This window comes from Thunnus maccoyii, chromosome 12 (assembly GCF_910596095.1).
Source record: "Thunnus maccoyii chromosome 12, fThuMac1.1, whole genome shotgun sequence".
Taxonomy (NCBI): Eukaryota; Metazoa; Chordata; class Actinopteri; order Scombriformes; family Scombridae; genus Thunnus; species Thunnus maccoyii.
The window spans coordinates 22,033,714-22,047,855 of NC_056544.1; the positions used below are offsets into that span (position 1 = coordinate 22,033,714).

Consider the following 14,142-nt stretch of genomic DNA (forward strand, 5'->3'; position numbering starts at 1 on the left):
CCGGTGGACAAAACCAGAGCAATAACTTAGGAGAAAATAACAAGCACAACTAGATTAAGTATTCTTCACTGCCACATACAACAGCAGTATAACCTCATAATACAGCAACACCCATGAGAAATACAAGCTTATACTACAAGAGGGTACTTCACAATTGACTGTAGGTATATGGTAGAAACATAGAGAGCAGAAATTTGCAACCAGGAAACACTATTATGTCGTACAAAACCAAATAAGTGGGATGCAAGAAAGGCAGCTAATAGTGTTGCTTGCCTGACACCAGAAAAATCACACCCTCGTTCACTCATTCACTACTCCCTATTAGGGTTGGGCGATATGGACAACATCAAATATCACAATATTTTTGACTAAATACCTCAGTATCGATATTGCAATAATATTATATATCAAACCTTGACTTGTCCATTTCAACTAGCTAACAAGTTTCTCTCAATTTCTTTCTTCTTGAAGGACCAGTGGGTAGGCAGTTTGCAACCAACTCAGTATCCCTCCCCCTCCCCTTCAAAGCATATAGGAGAACGTATGGTGGCTGCGAAACTCATGGAAAACGTGAAAGGCGCTCTCTAGAGCCAGTGTTTGATTTGTCCGTTCTGGGCTACTAGAGAAACACGGTGGTACAACAGGGAGGGTTCAGCGGAAGAGGACTCGCTCCCTATGTAGATATGAAGGGCTCATTCTAAGGTAACAAAAACACAATTCTTATTTTCAGGTGATTATACAGTAGTTAAAACATACTTATGAATATTATATTCCATTTCTGCCAAGTCCACTCTACTAGATTCCATTAAATTCTACTCACCGCACCTTGAAATCATGTTGACCACCATGGTATGGAGCCCCAAAATTGACAAGCAAGTTTCTCATTTTATCTTTCAACTCCTTTGTTGAAAAATGAAACATAAAAAACTATTAATAGATAAATAGCGGAGTCAAATAAATAAAGTTTCAATTCTATTTTATCAACTGATATGCCTTTTTCAGGCAGGCATTTTGACATGACATAGCAGAAAAACCAAAGGTGTAATTTATGTCAATAAAGGTTGTGTTCCATTTAGCTTTACTAGTATCAGAGCCCTGCCACTGTGTACGGTGGCCTGTTATATCAATTACACCTGTGCTTTACCTGCAGATTTTGACACCTTTAGGGGTTCAAGTCCCACATATCGTTAGGTTTAAGCAACAATACCATTTGGGATATGTTTAGGGAGAGACTGTGGTTTAGAAATCACTGTCAACCTTTATAGTATCATGACCATGATCTTTCTCTAATTTTATTGCTTATGCATAAACATAATCATAAAAAACAATATCATGCTTTAGCTTCAGCAAGTTGATATTGAATGGCAAAAAGGGATATTGTGTGGAAAACAAATGAAATATGTTTTCAGTGAACTTTTTTGAATATACATTCAGTACTGTATCAACATTTGGCACCTTTGCAGATATGTTCATTAACAATTTTTACCAATTATGTTTGTGTACAAAAATTGTAATTGAGAGAGATGGCCTTATATTTTTGTCTAAACATGTTGCAAATTAGTAGTATAGAAATAATTTAAGACTGGGTTTCCTGCTTGGCCTATATATGTTTTTACACTCCATTTTAATTATTTTACAGTGTTATTTATTGATGTAATCAGTAATATTTATGATTCAACTGATAATCTTTTCTTGTCAGCATTTGGGGCTCCATACCATCGAGGTCATCAGTTGGAAAAATGATTTTGCATAGATGTACTGTATATTAATTTTATTGCAGATTTATTGTATTGTACTGTGCTGTAGGTTCAATGAAATTCATGCCTCACATGTGGATGTTAGTTGTGCATATTTGTAGCAGTTGTAATGATTTTTAAGTGAATATTTCCAAACACCAATCTTTGGTACAATTTAGCTTTGCAGCTATGACAACCAATTAGTTTTATATCCAGTATGTTTTATAGGAAAGATTATTTTTTACAGTTCAAAGCTTTTAGAGGAAAAACAAGTTAAAATCAAAACAACTAAATCTCTGAGCTCAGCCTCTGAGCTCTGACTTTACAGTTTTACATTGTTTCTGTGGTCATTTTCTGTGATACTTTTGGTTCATCTTCACTCAATGTACAATTAAATGTGTATAAGAAAACCAACCATTAACATAGCAAATACTAAGTGAGGGTAGTAGAAGTAGCAGTAGCCAAGGAAAGTTGGTCCTTTCTCCTTTCTGTTAACCTGAATAATAGCTTTCATTGCCCTCATAAATAGAGGGAGGCTTAGCTCATTATGGTCCATAATCCGATCTGTGAGCTCCCTGAATTGGCAGAGCAATGACATATCAATATTGTCCTTGATAGAGAAAGAAGGTGGAAATGTAACAAAGTGGAAAGAGAAAATGTTAACAAAACACTGCAAGGGAGAAAAAACTAAATTTCTGGCTGCAAGTGAGCACCGGCTTGGAATACATGGCACAAGGTTGTAGCAATGTTTCCTCTATACTCATTCAGATTAGTGGCTCCATAACTGCACCAAGATTGCCATCATTGCTATATAACTTTGATTAATGTTAACTTTAAATGTCATGAAGTAAAGCTCTGTTAGGTAATGAGCTTTTAGTGCATTTTACACTCAAAAACTGCTGAAAAAATTATTGATGACACTCTGGGTTATAATGTCCGTCTGCTCAACTTATAACATGAGCTGATTCAAGGTTTAATCTTAGGCTCCTTCTGCTGAAATATACAATGCATTGAAAAATATTAAAAAAACAAATCATGCAAACCATGACACAGATATACTAGGAAATGACATGGGGACGTTCTGCCAAGCTGCAGGCTGTGTCAGAAACATTAACTTTTTATTGTCCTTTGACATATATGCTTATATATTCATCTTATTTACCCCTGACTGTCAGGAACTGTAGAGAACATTCATCAGAGGCAGTTACCAACAGTCCATACGTACCCTTAGCAGAATCTAATCTGTCTTGACGCTGATATTTGTGTGTATTTGGAAATTTTTAAATAAAACGTAATCTGCTTACAAAACATTTTTTTTCACATTATCATCATCAGCCTTCTTGTTATTTTGATCAAAAGATGCCAGATGCCATAGCTGTCAAATGCCCCCACCCACAACAACACACACAGTAGGACCCAGCACACTCATATAGACATTCCTCTCTCCTGCCAACCAGCTGAATCTCATCCACTTCTGATTCAGGGTTTTAATAATGGATTATTTATACTTCTGAATATAACCACTCATTTTATGTATTCTTGGACCAATATAATTCAATTAAGTTCAAAGAGATATCCCAGGTCAAAAGGCTGCTATTTGTTCGACTGAGGTTCCCCTTTATTCAGCTGGAATTTTCCAGTAGTTTCCAACCTTATTTGTTTTTTCAGTATTTACTCGCTAATAGGTGATTTAATTGCTCTGAACCAACGATATCTTTCTGAAACACATTTCAGCACTGCCCAGTACCCACATCCTTGAACAATGACAAGCTTTCAGAGAGGACAGAATTAAAATTCGAAGGCAAGGTGGTTCATTTTAGTTTCAGGAAACGCTGTGTGAAAAACACTTGACTGATTTTAATCACATTCTTATTTATTTCAGCTTAGAGCTCGGCATGACTTTTTAAAAGCCAGTGGTGATTTTCACTGAGTTTTCATAGTGCAACAGCACCATCTAGCAGGTCTCTTTAGGTAGTAGCTTTGCTCACTCAACTCATTAGATATTCACTCTAAAAGCTCGGCCTTCACAGCACTGCTGGAATAGCAAACATTTATTTGCAGAATAGGCTTTTACTAAGAGTACTTTATCTTCCTGTCTGTTACACACTCCATTGAGTCAGGATCAGAGATTGTACATAAAAATGGATTTAACAAGGTGTGATGTCACCCATTGGTTTGCATTGGAGCTGGTTTGAAACCCAGAGTTGGTGCTAACGGTCAGAGCCAGGACCTTCCAAATAAGGAGTGCAGGGTGTTGCCTTTCACGCTCTGGAAACACGCCCCACTACCTTGGACCAAAGCTAATGCCAACTTACTATACAGAGTATTGCACACCCGTTATCAAACGGTGTTTGCCGAAATATTGCGACAATAGTCCAACTCAGTGCTACTCCCGGAGCTGGGGAGAGCAGCAGGTGACCCCACTGTCGATCACAGCTGTCAGTTAACACCCACACGGCAGACATCAAAGCTACTGTAAATCTTCAAATCTTATTAACGGAGCAATAACTTCCAAAATGACCACCAGTACACTTATTACTGCCGCTGGACTGCAGCTCTCTATGTGCTCTACCAACAGGATTGGTATTTTGTTTAAGTTGGGTATGTGGTCAAATTGAAGATGTTTGTATTTGCATTTGGGGAAATATTTTATTATTATTAATATTTTATTATATTTCGGACTGGCTGGAGTTGTGTGCGTTCTTTTAGAAAGAACAGCTCTGTCTCGACTCTGTCTTCCTTGCACAGCTGGCAGAACTGCTCCTCTTTGGGAAGCCATGATTTTTTGTATCGGCCTGTCTCGATGGCCAGACTGTGCTCATTGAGTCGGTACTTTGTCAAGGTAGTTCTTTGTTTAGTGTCAGTCACTGTGGTCAGGTAATCTGCCAAATGTACTGTCTTTTTAGGGCCAGATAGCACTGCAATTTGTTTTGTGCTTGTGTTTGTGTGTTCCGGTTGGTTATGAAGTTTCTCTTGCGTTATAATTGATTGACTCACTGATTTCTTCTCAGACTGGTCCTGAGGCAAACAGGGTTAGAAAATGAACTAATCATCAGGATCAGCTGAGTGAGGGGACTCTTTTCTCTCTTTTTTGGCATTGCAGGGCTTTGTAGTGATCGGAGTGGGAGTCACTGTTTATTAGATGAAGCTATTATGTGACTGCTCTTTTCTGAATGTTGATATATGATGGGAATAGCTATAATAGTTAGCTATTGTGTTACTTACACGTGTTGCATGTCCATGACGCTTTACGTTTTTTTCTGCCCCCAATGTTGACAGTAAGGCAGCACTGCTTCCAAGTCTAATGGTTATGGTTAGGGTGAGGGTTACGAGGCGACTTTAAGGGCAAAAAACACAGAAAAGCTGTCCATGACTCTTGATTTATTTTGTCTTACTGAAACCTGGCTGTGTCATGAAGAATATATTAGCTTAAATGAATCCACTCCCCCAAGTCATTTTAATACTCACATTCCTTGAGACACCAGCCAAGGAGGTGGAGTTGCAGCCATTTTCAACTCAAGCTTATTAATCAACCCTAGTCCTAAACTTAATTATAACTCAATCGAAAGCCTTGCTCTTAGTCTTTCACACCCAACCTGGAAAACTTTACAGCCAATTCTATTTGTTATAGTGTACCGTCCTCCTGGCCTGAGTTTTTATCAAGTTTAGTCCTTAGTATGTTTATCTCATTATTAGACTCAATTGGCTTCTCTCGAAATGTAAAATACTTTTAACCTACTTTTAAAAACACTCGCAACCTCGTTTTGGCATATGGCATTGAAATTGAACATTTAATAGTTTTTCCACTAAACCCAATTTTATCAGACCATTACTTAATAACTTTTGAATTCCTCTTACTGGACTACATGCCATTAGACAAAACTGTCTTCACTAGATGTCTGTCTGATAGTACTGTAGCTAAATTTAAGGAAGTGATTCCATCAGCATTGAATTCAATGCTATGTCTCAATACAACAGAGGACTCTTATGCTAACGCCTTCCAAAATTGATCATCTGTTGTTAGTGCCGCAGGCTCACTGTGAATGACACTCGACTTCATCACGCCTTTATAATAAATCTTATAATAAATTATAAGATAATAAGATGATAAAACAAAAGAGGTTAGCTCCATGGTATAACTCCCAAACTCCCAAACCTGCAAATTAACGCAAAAATTTGAAAGGATATGGCGTTCCACCAAAATTGGAAGAATCTCGCTTAGTCTGGCAAGATAGTCTTAAAACCTATAGGAAGGCCCTCTGTAATGCCAGAGCTGCCTATTACTCATCATTAATAGGAAAATAAAACAGGAAAATAAAAACAGCCGTAGGTTCCTTTAGCACTGACTGACAAAGAGTCATAACTCTATTGATCCGTGTATTCCTATTGCTCTTAGTAGTAATGACTTAATGAGCTTCTTTAATGATAAAATTCTTACTATTAGAGAAAAAAAATCACCTCCTGCCTTCAAGTGGCTCCGATTTATCCTCAAACACAGGTACCCTAGAAACAGCTGTACAACCTGATATATATTTAGACTGTTTCTCTCCAATCAACCTTCCTGAACTAACTTAAATGACTTCTTCATCCAACCATCAACCTGTCTCTTCAACCCCATCCCAACTAAGCTGCTTAAGGAAGTTTTACCCTTAGTTTGCACTTCTTTACTACATATGATCAATCTGTCTTTAGTGACCGATTATGAACTGCAGTCCATTAAAGTAGCTGTAATTAAAAAAGCCTATTCTTGATCCAAGTGTTTTAGCCAACTATAGACCTGTATCTAACCTTCCCTTTCTCTCTAAGATACTTGAGAAAGCAGTCGCCAATCAGCTGTGTCACTTTCTAAATAACAATTGTTTATCTGAGGATTTTCAGTCAGGATTTAGAGTGCACCATAGCAAAGAGACAGCACTAGTGAAAGTTACAAATGACCTCCTAATTGCATCGGACAAAGGACTTCGCTCTGCACTTGACTTGTTAGATCTTAGTGCTGCATTTGACACCATTGACCATCACATCCTATTACAGAGACTGGAACATTAAAACTGCATTAAAGCAACTGCATTAAGCTTGCATTAAGCCAGATGAATCCGGTCAGTTAATTAAACTTCAAGCATGCCTTAAGGTCATAAATATCTGGATGACCTGCAATTTTCTGCTACTAAACTCATACAAAACTGAAGTTATTGTGCTTGGCCCTAAAAACCTTACAGTGCCTTTACACCTTACATTAAAATGTATCTCATATCCATATTGTATCTAGATATGATTTGACCTGATTACATGTACACCCAGTATTTATATGTCTCCAGTGTCCACATTGAGATCTGACTGAGATCCAATTGCACTGTCCAGTTCAAACAACCAAACGTCACATCCTCCATCCTCCACACAACATAAAAGATGGTAACTATCCATGAAGCTGTGCTGTTATGAGGGACTCTTGACTCCATCCACAAGTGTCTTAAATATCCATAGCTTTCATGCTGCTTTCTTGCTCGCAGCTCAGCTCACTAACTGGCTAATGGCTGCTACCTCGCTGGTTTGGAACAGTCACACACAATATCATATTTCCACCCATGTAGTTGTGTATGTGAATTGACAATGCAATTGCATTCACACTTGTGTTCAATGTGGTTCCAATGTGTCCCTGACCACCTCAAGAGGTGGTTTGGCCAATCGGATCATGATCTGTCCGCAATGGATCTTGGGTGCATTTACTTTCATGTGGTCAAGCACTATCCGATCCAATTCCTCATAATCAGGCTGCCCAAACAAGACTCTAAAAACTTTCCAGCTAGTCCAGAATGCAGCTCCACATGTGCTGACAAAAACTAGAAAACAAGATCATATTTCTCCCATTTTAGCTTCTCTGCACTGGCTCCCTGTAAAATGCAGAATAGATTTTAAAATCCTTCTCCTCACCTACAAAGCCCTTAATGGTCAGGCACCATCATATCTTAAATATCTAAAGAGCTCATAGTACCCTATTACCCGACTAGAAAACAGCGTTCCCAGAATGCAGGCTTACCTGTGGTTTCTAGAATCTCCAAAAGTAGAACGGGAGGCAGAGCCTCCAGCTATCAGACTCCTCTCCTGTGGAACCATCTTCCAGTTACAGTTACAGTTACAGGAGGCAGAAGCCATTAAAGAGTAGGCTTAAAACTTTCCTTTTTCATAAAGCTTAGGGCTGGCTCAGCCTTGCCTTGGACTAGCTCCTAGTTATGCAGCTATAGACCTAGACTGCCAAGGGATTTCCCATGATGCAATGAGCTCCTCTCTCCTCCTCCGTCTCTCCATCTGTACGCATTCATGTACCATTAATGCGTGTTACTAACTTGGCATCTTTCTTGTCTCACAGGTGACCTTCGACTGCGGACTGACTGCTGCCCAGCTTGACGCTGATCGCTAGTAGTCATTTTTGCCCACTGCTACCGCCATTATTATTTTCCGTACTGCTGTCGCCAAGTGATTGCTCAAGGGAGAATGTTGGGTCTGTGTAAATTAAATGGTCTAGACCTGCTCTATGTCAAAAGTTCCCTGAGATAACTTCTTTTGTGATTTGACGCTATGTAAATAAAATTGACTTGACATGACTGGTATTTCTGTTCTCAAACAAGTACTGGATAAGTGTGATCCACTCCCAGCATGTGTCACAGAGCACCCTGGCTTTGAAGCTCTGTGCCTCAACCCCTGGGTCCTTCAGCTGGAGGATATCCCAATGCTGCAATATTATGGTGCAGTTGCAGAATCTCAAGAAGAAGAAGAGGCCTAAGGATTTCTTGTTAATAGCAGTTTATTAGGAAGGAACAAGATCAAAATTTAATACAATGCAATGCTAACAAAGTGTAATAATATACATTGTGGGGGAGAAATATTAAATGTGATATTAGATACATTTTGCCATGCTGTTGAAATCAGTTGAGACGGCTCACTCATCGCAATTTCACAAGCTGTTCCTTGACATTATATAATCACATTTTTTAATGACATTTCTAACTATCAAGTCAATGCCATTGTTAGACTTGTGGTGTCAGCATGAAGTCATATTTTTGCTGTAATTTACAGTTGTTAAATTATATCCTCGTTTTATCAAATCAGACATCTCTTATTGCATGTCAAATTGTATTGTAAGATAAGCATATCATTCCAAGCCCAGTAAATCATTTAAATAAAAAAAGACTGTAGTATTGGCACACAGCTTACCGGACCATTATGCGTTAGTGTTGGGGTTATCTGGGAAGAGGTGAGGGTGGTTATTCCATCCTGTGTGGTAACCAAGATCTGGAGAGCCTTTCCTGAAGATTCAGGAGTCTATGTTAGCTTCAGGTTCCCCCCTTTAAGAGCTCAGTAGCTTTTTAAAAAAAAAATATAAATCTGACTCTGATTTTATAGTTAATTATTTTATGTAATTGGAAGCAACATTAAAAATTAACTTTATATAGGGTTCTTATGTTTGTCCATTTACAGTGATTATGTATTTACAATGATTATTTATTCACAATGTTTTACAATGATTATTCAGATGCAAACCATGGCCAGAGACATGCCAGTGCTCCCTGAAGATCAGGCCTCTCAAAATCTGCACAAAGGGCCTCTGGCATTTGAACGCACTCTCTCTCCTCCTGATAGGGACTTGGATTGACAGCCACTCCTCCAGGAGCCATTATGAAGTGTCCACATAGTCTAAGGCAAAAGAAGACACACAGAACAGAAAACTTGCTGTACAAGTTAAGGCATCAGATTGTTTGCATACTATTCTCAGATGTGATTCTGTGTCTTTCTATGTAAGGTTTAGTCTTACAAATACATTTTCCAATACTTTTAATTGGATGTTTGATAAACATGAAAAAATGAATAAACTTTTTTTTTTTTCAGTCTCACTCCCCCATGGGGGCACCTGTGCTCCTGAGGTCTAGATACCACCAGACTTTCCCCCCCAGCAGATGGCAGTATGGCATAACTGGTATGGACAAGTAGGAGTGACTGTTGCATGAAGTCCTGTATAATTTTGCATTATTGGTTTTGAAAATTGGTTTTATAAATAAATGTGACCTTCTTTGTGTGCTTTTATTATTTTATCGATTTGTTACTACATTAAAAATGTTTTGCTCTTTAGAATGTGTTGTGTTTCACCAATAATTTTGTCATATTATTGTATCTTTCTATTTCCGTGAAGCAATGCTAAGAATATTAACAACTTCTGCAAGTGACAGGAATTTGCCTGACAAAGCTATGAATGGAAATAATACAAACCTTATCAGTCCATGTCATGTTGAAACCCGTTTAGTTTATAAGTAAACAAAAATGACTGAATTACCTCCTTGGCAGATGTACTTAAAATTGGAACTTGCCACATGTGGGATTTTTCTTTACAAAGGTGATGGAGTACACACCCTTCCTGTACTTGGGGTATCAGACCTTCACCTTGGCCTCTCCATTTGTGGTCCAAGCTTCCCCGTGGTCTGCATTCTCATTGTAGTGCATGCACGCTAAAAGCAATCTAAATATAAAAAAGGGACTATTACTAGGCCTACAATACATGCAGATATCCGAAGTAAGAAGTAAGAAGGTTAACCATTATGCCAAATTTTGAACTTTAATGGGTGAAAAAAAGACTTACGGTTTATATTAAGCTGGAAACATTCTCACTAAATGAGTACAGACCATGAAGTAACCAGCCTGGACAGCATTCCTTTAGAGAGAGAGGGAACACAATGTTCTTTGGGGTGAACCTAAGGAGCAGGCAGAGAAATCCCTCAGTAAATGAAGTCTAGTAGTAGGGACTGACCTTTGAAACATCTTTCTGCAGACAATCTTTCCACATCAAGTCACAAATCTTTTCACAAGCTTTGTTACCTTTGACACATGATAAAACAAGTATCAGGATTTCAACATGACCTGGGTTCTTAAACCCCATGAAAACCTGGATAAGTCATAAAGTTATAGATTATAATCAAAGGTGAATAGGAGTAAGGAAAATAAAAGTGTAAGAGGGATATATTTGTCATGAAAATTAAGTTTTTTATCTGATTTGACATGTTCCTCCTGCAAGATTGTCAAGTGTCAAAACAGCTCTAGCTGACTCTTAAATAATCAACTTCAATGTTAAAAAGGTTCATTAGGCTACTTTGGCTTTTTTTTGTTGACAGAGGTACATCTCTCATAAGCTGTGATTTTTAATTTAAAAGAAGTCATACAGTTTTAGGAGCAGCATCGTCATTCACATGCTGTTGACAGAAATGTAAATGTCTCACTTGGCTCTGTTGTCACCATAACAGCATGCTACACGACACACACCCCTAACCATCCCACTGCTCATGGCCATACCTAACCAAGTGAGTGTGTCATATAGTAAAGTGGGTGTGTTGTGTAGATACTGTGAGTCTGCAGATTGACCCACTTGGTTTGAAGCCCAGAGTTGCTGCTTATGGTCAGAGCCATCTTTTCCATTTGGAGCCAGGTCCTTCCAAATAAGGAGCCTGGAAACACACTCCGCTACATCTGACTCAAGCTAACTCTAACTTACTGGGAACACCAAGTGGTGCAGATTTGTGCTAACATTAGCTAACTGACACAGAAGGTATCATTATCAAATAACATTAAACTTACAGCAATATTATGTCAATAGTCCGACTCAGTGCGAGTCCCAGAGCCAGGGAGCAAACTGTCAATCACAGCTGTCAATCAACACCCACACGGCACCCACATCGAAGCTACTTTTCATCTTTATATCTTATTATGGGAGCAATGATTTCCAATTGACCACCAGCATACTTATTAGAGTTTGAAATTGAGACCATGAGAGAAGCTGATGCTTTTTGAATGGGAATCTGTTGGAGCCAAGGATTTTTTGGATCCAGCATCTTGTGACCGTGAGTGGTATTGCACTTTAAGGGACTTCGGCATTGGCTTCATTTGTAAGCTTTTTTTTTTTTTTTGTAAATTTTTTTCCATAAAAAGGATGTCACTGCTTGCATGCCCCACATGTTGGGACATTTTCATTTCTAAAATAACTATTTTTATGAGAAAATGCTGAATAAAAGGTTGAAAGATTAATGGTAGAAGTTATGGTTATTATTTATTGGTAAGTTAACCAATGGATTAATTGACTAATCAGAAAATAACTGATAGAATACTCAAAATAATTGTTAGATTAATCAAATCAAAAAAAAAATCAATAGATTGACTACCAACCAATTACATTTCCTGTTTCTAAATTTGGACAAAACTGAGGTGCTGGTTGTTGGCCCTGCTAGACACTGACACCAGTTTGATAACAGTAACACTGTCACGTTTGTACACTGGTAAATGACTCAGAAGAAGGACTACACAGGGAGCCAGGGATGTGTGCATAATAATATTCTTTATTTAATTTTATTTAATTATCTTAACAGTCAGATGAGGAAGAGGCAGGGGCAAAAATCCATAGACTACTAAGGTCAGAACCAGAGTGTCAGTCCGCCTGGCAAACAAATGAGGAAGAGGCATAAGGCAAAGATTACAGAAAAAGTCCACAGGTCGTACACAAGAGCTCACTGGGAAACTAAGAACAAATACATTAGGAACACTGAGATAACATGAGGGAAACAACAAGGAATGGCTAGAAGTCTTACTTGCAAAATGTACAACAAAGACAATCTGGAAACTGAACAAGAGAAACACTGCGTTTTAAATACACAGGGACTGATTACTAACTAAACACAGGTGAGTGAAACAAGACACAGGTGAAACACAAGGCAATCAACAAAGGAAAACACAGGAAGTAAAGGTAACAAAACACAAGAAGAAGACATTTCAAAATAAAACAGGAACTAAACTAAAGGTCTGAACACAAACATAGAAATTATCAGTATTATCCTTCTCTCTCTCCTGTGTGTTCTTGTCTTTTCTCCCGTGTATATGAATAGTGTGATGTGAGTCTCCCCTGTGTACATGTGTTCTCCTGCCAGGTCTCCATGTTAATGGAGTTTGCATGGCTCAGGTCCTCTTCTGTTCTGGTGGCACCTGGAAGCTGCTTGGCATCCTCTTCATCACATTCATCATATATATTATAAATCCATTATAATTTTGTTATCCTGTTCAATACTGTATTCTGTAATTTGTGTTCTGTTCTATACACACAACATCTATTGCACATCTGTCTGTCCTGGGAGAGGGACCCCTCCTCCGTTGCTCTTCCCAAAGTTTCTTCCCTTTTTGTCCTCATTAAAGGTTTTAGGGAGATTTTCCTTATTCGTATTGAGGATCTAAGGACAGAGGATGTTGTATTGCTGTACAGATTGTAAAGCCCCCTGAGGCAAATTTGTTATTAGGCTATATAAATAAAATTAACTTGACTTGACTATTCTGTTAAAAGACTGCCAAACTAGGAGGAATGAGTCATGGGATATGATTGGCATTTGGCAAATACAACAAAATCTCTATCACAGTTCCACTGCAGCATTCTTCTCCGTGACAGACACTAGAGTGTAAACAGAATTTACATTAAAAAGGTTGCATCTTTGGATGAGATGACCTTACTTAGGACATATAACGTAGTGACTCTTGCTGTCTGTCTGTTCAAGTAGTTTGTAATGAAACGTTTGGAATTGAAATAAGGAATGAATAATATAGTAAATAAGTGCGTTATTATATAAAATAATATCATATATGTGAAATTTAACTTTATCTTAACTCATGGTACATTTACTAGCTTTTAACCATATCTCACAATCTTGATCTGAGCAAAAATTGTTTTTTTTTGTCAAACTACTATTTTTAGGGTAAAGAATGAACTTTTTATGCTCAATAATATACTGTACCTCTAAGATTTATTGCCTGAGCCAAATTCCCACTCAAGCATTTGATGCTACCATCCAATGAAGTGAGATATTTGTCTGTTTTTAGTCCTCACACACCTGGGCATTTCTTCATTAATGTACATTTCCATATAAAGATAAAACGCAGAAGTCTTTGACTTGTGCTTAAGCTGCTTTTACACAAAACCAGCAATGTCTACTTAGTGCCCTTTACTCCATGACATCAGTAGTTCTCTCCCTCACATCGCTGTAATGAAGCCATTTATATTAGTGACAAATGTGATCATTCTTCTCTCTTTCTTCTTGTCTCTTTTATCAACTCCACTTGGAGCTGGTGCTCAGTGTGTGTGACCATCTCTCCAAACAATGATATCCAACTCACTCAATATCAGTCATTAAAATTTAGCGAAGAGTGCAAAGCATATCAGGTTCCTCATTCAGGCTGTGGATGAATTTTTCAAAGTCCTATTACCTCTACAGGCACCACTGCTGATGTCTCAAGGCTGCACGCTGTGACAGTGCCGTTGCCTGTCTCTGCTGTTACTGTAGCTGAGGCGTGACAAAAGCTGAATCAACAATAACAACATGAGTCTCAGGGAGGC

The 14,142-nt window shown here is 38.2% G+C and overlaps 1 long non-coding RNA gene across 1 annotated transcript; it reads right to left on the reverse strand.

The window, feature by feature from the left end:
- Nucleotides 1-8,542: 8,542 nt before the first annotated feature.
- Nucleotides 8,543-10,635, reverse strand: LOC121909078. The gene is made up of 4 exons (XR_006099364.1): nucleotides 10,531-10,635; nucleotides 10,363-10,434; nucleotides 10,136-10,242; nucleotides 8,543-9,425 (listed from the first exon to the last, which is right to left on the reverse strand). It is a non-coding gene; the product is annotated as an uncharacterized LOC121909078 (long non-coding RNA).
- Between the last annotated feature and the right edge of the window lie 3,507 nt (nucleotides 10,636-14,142).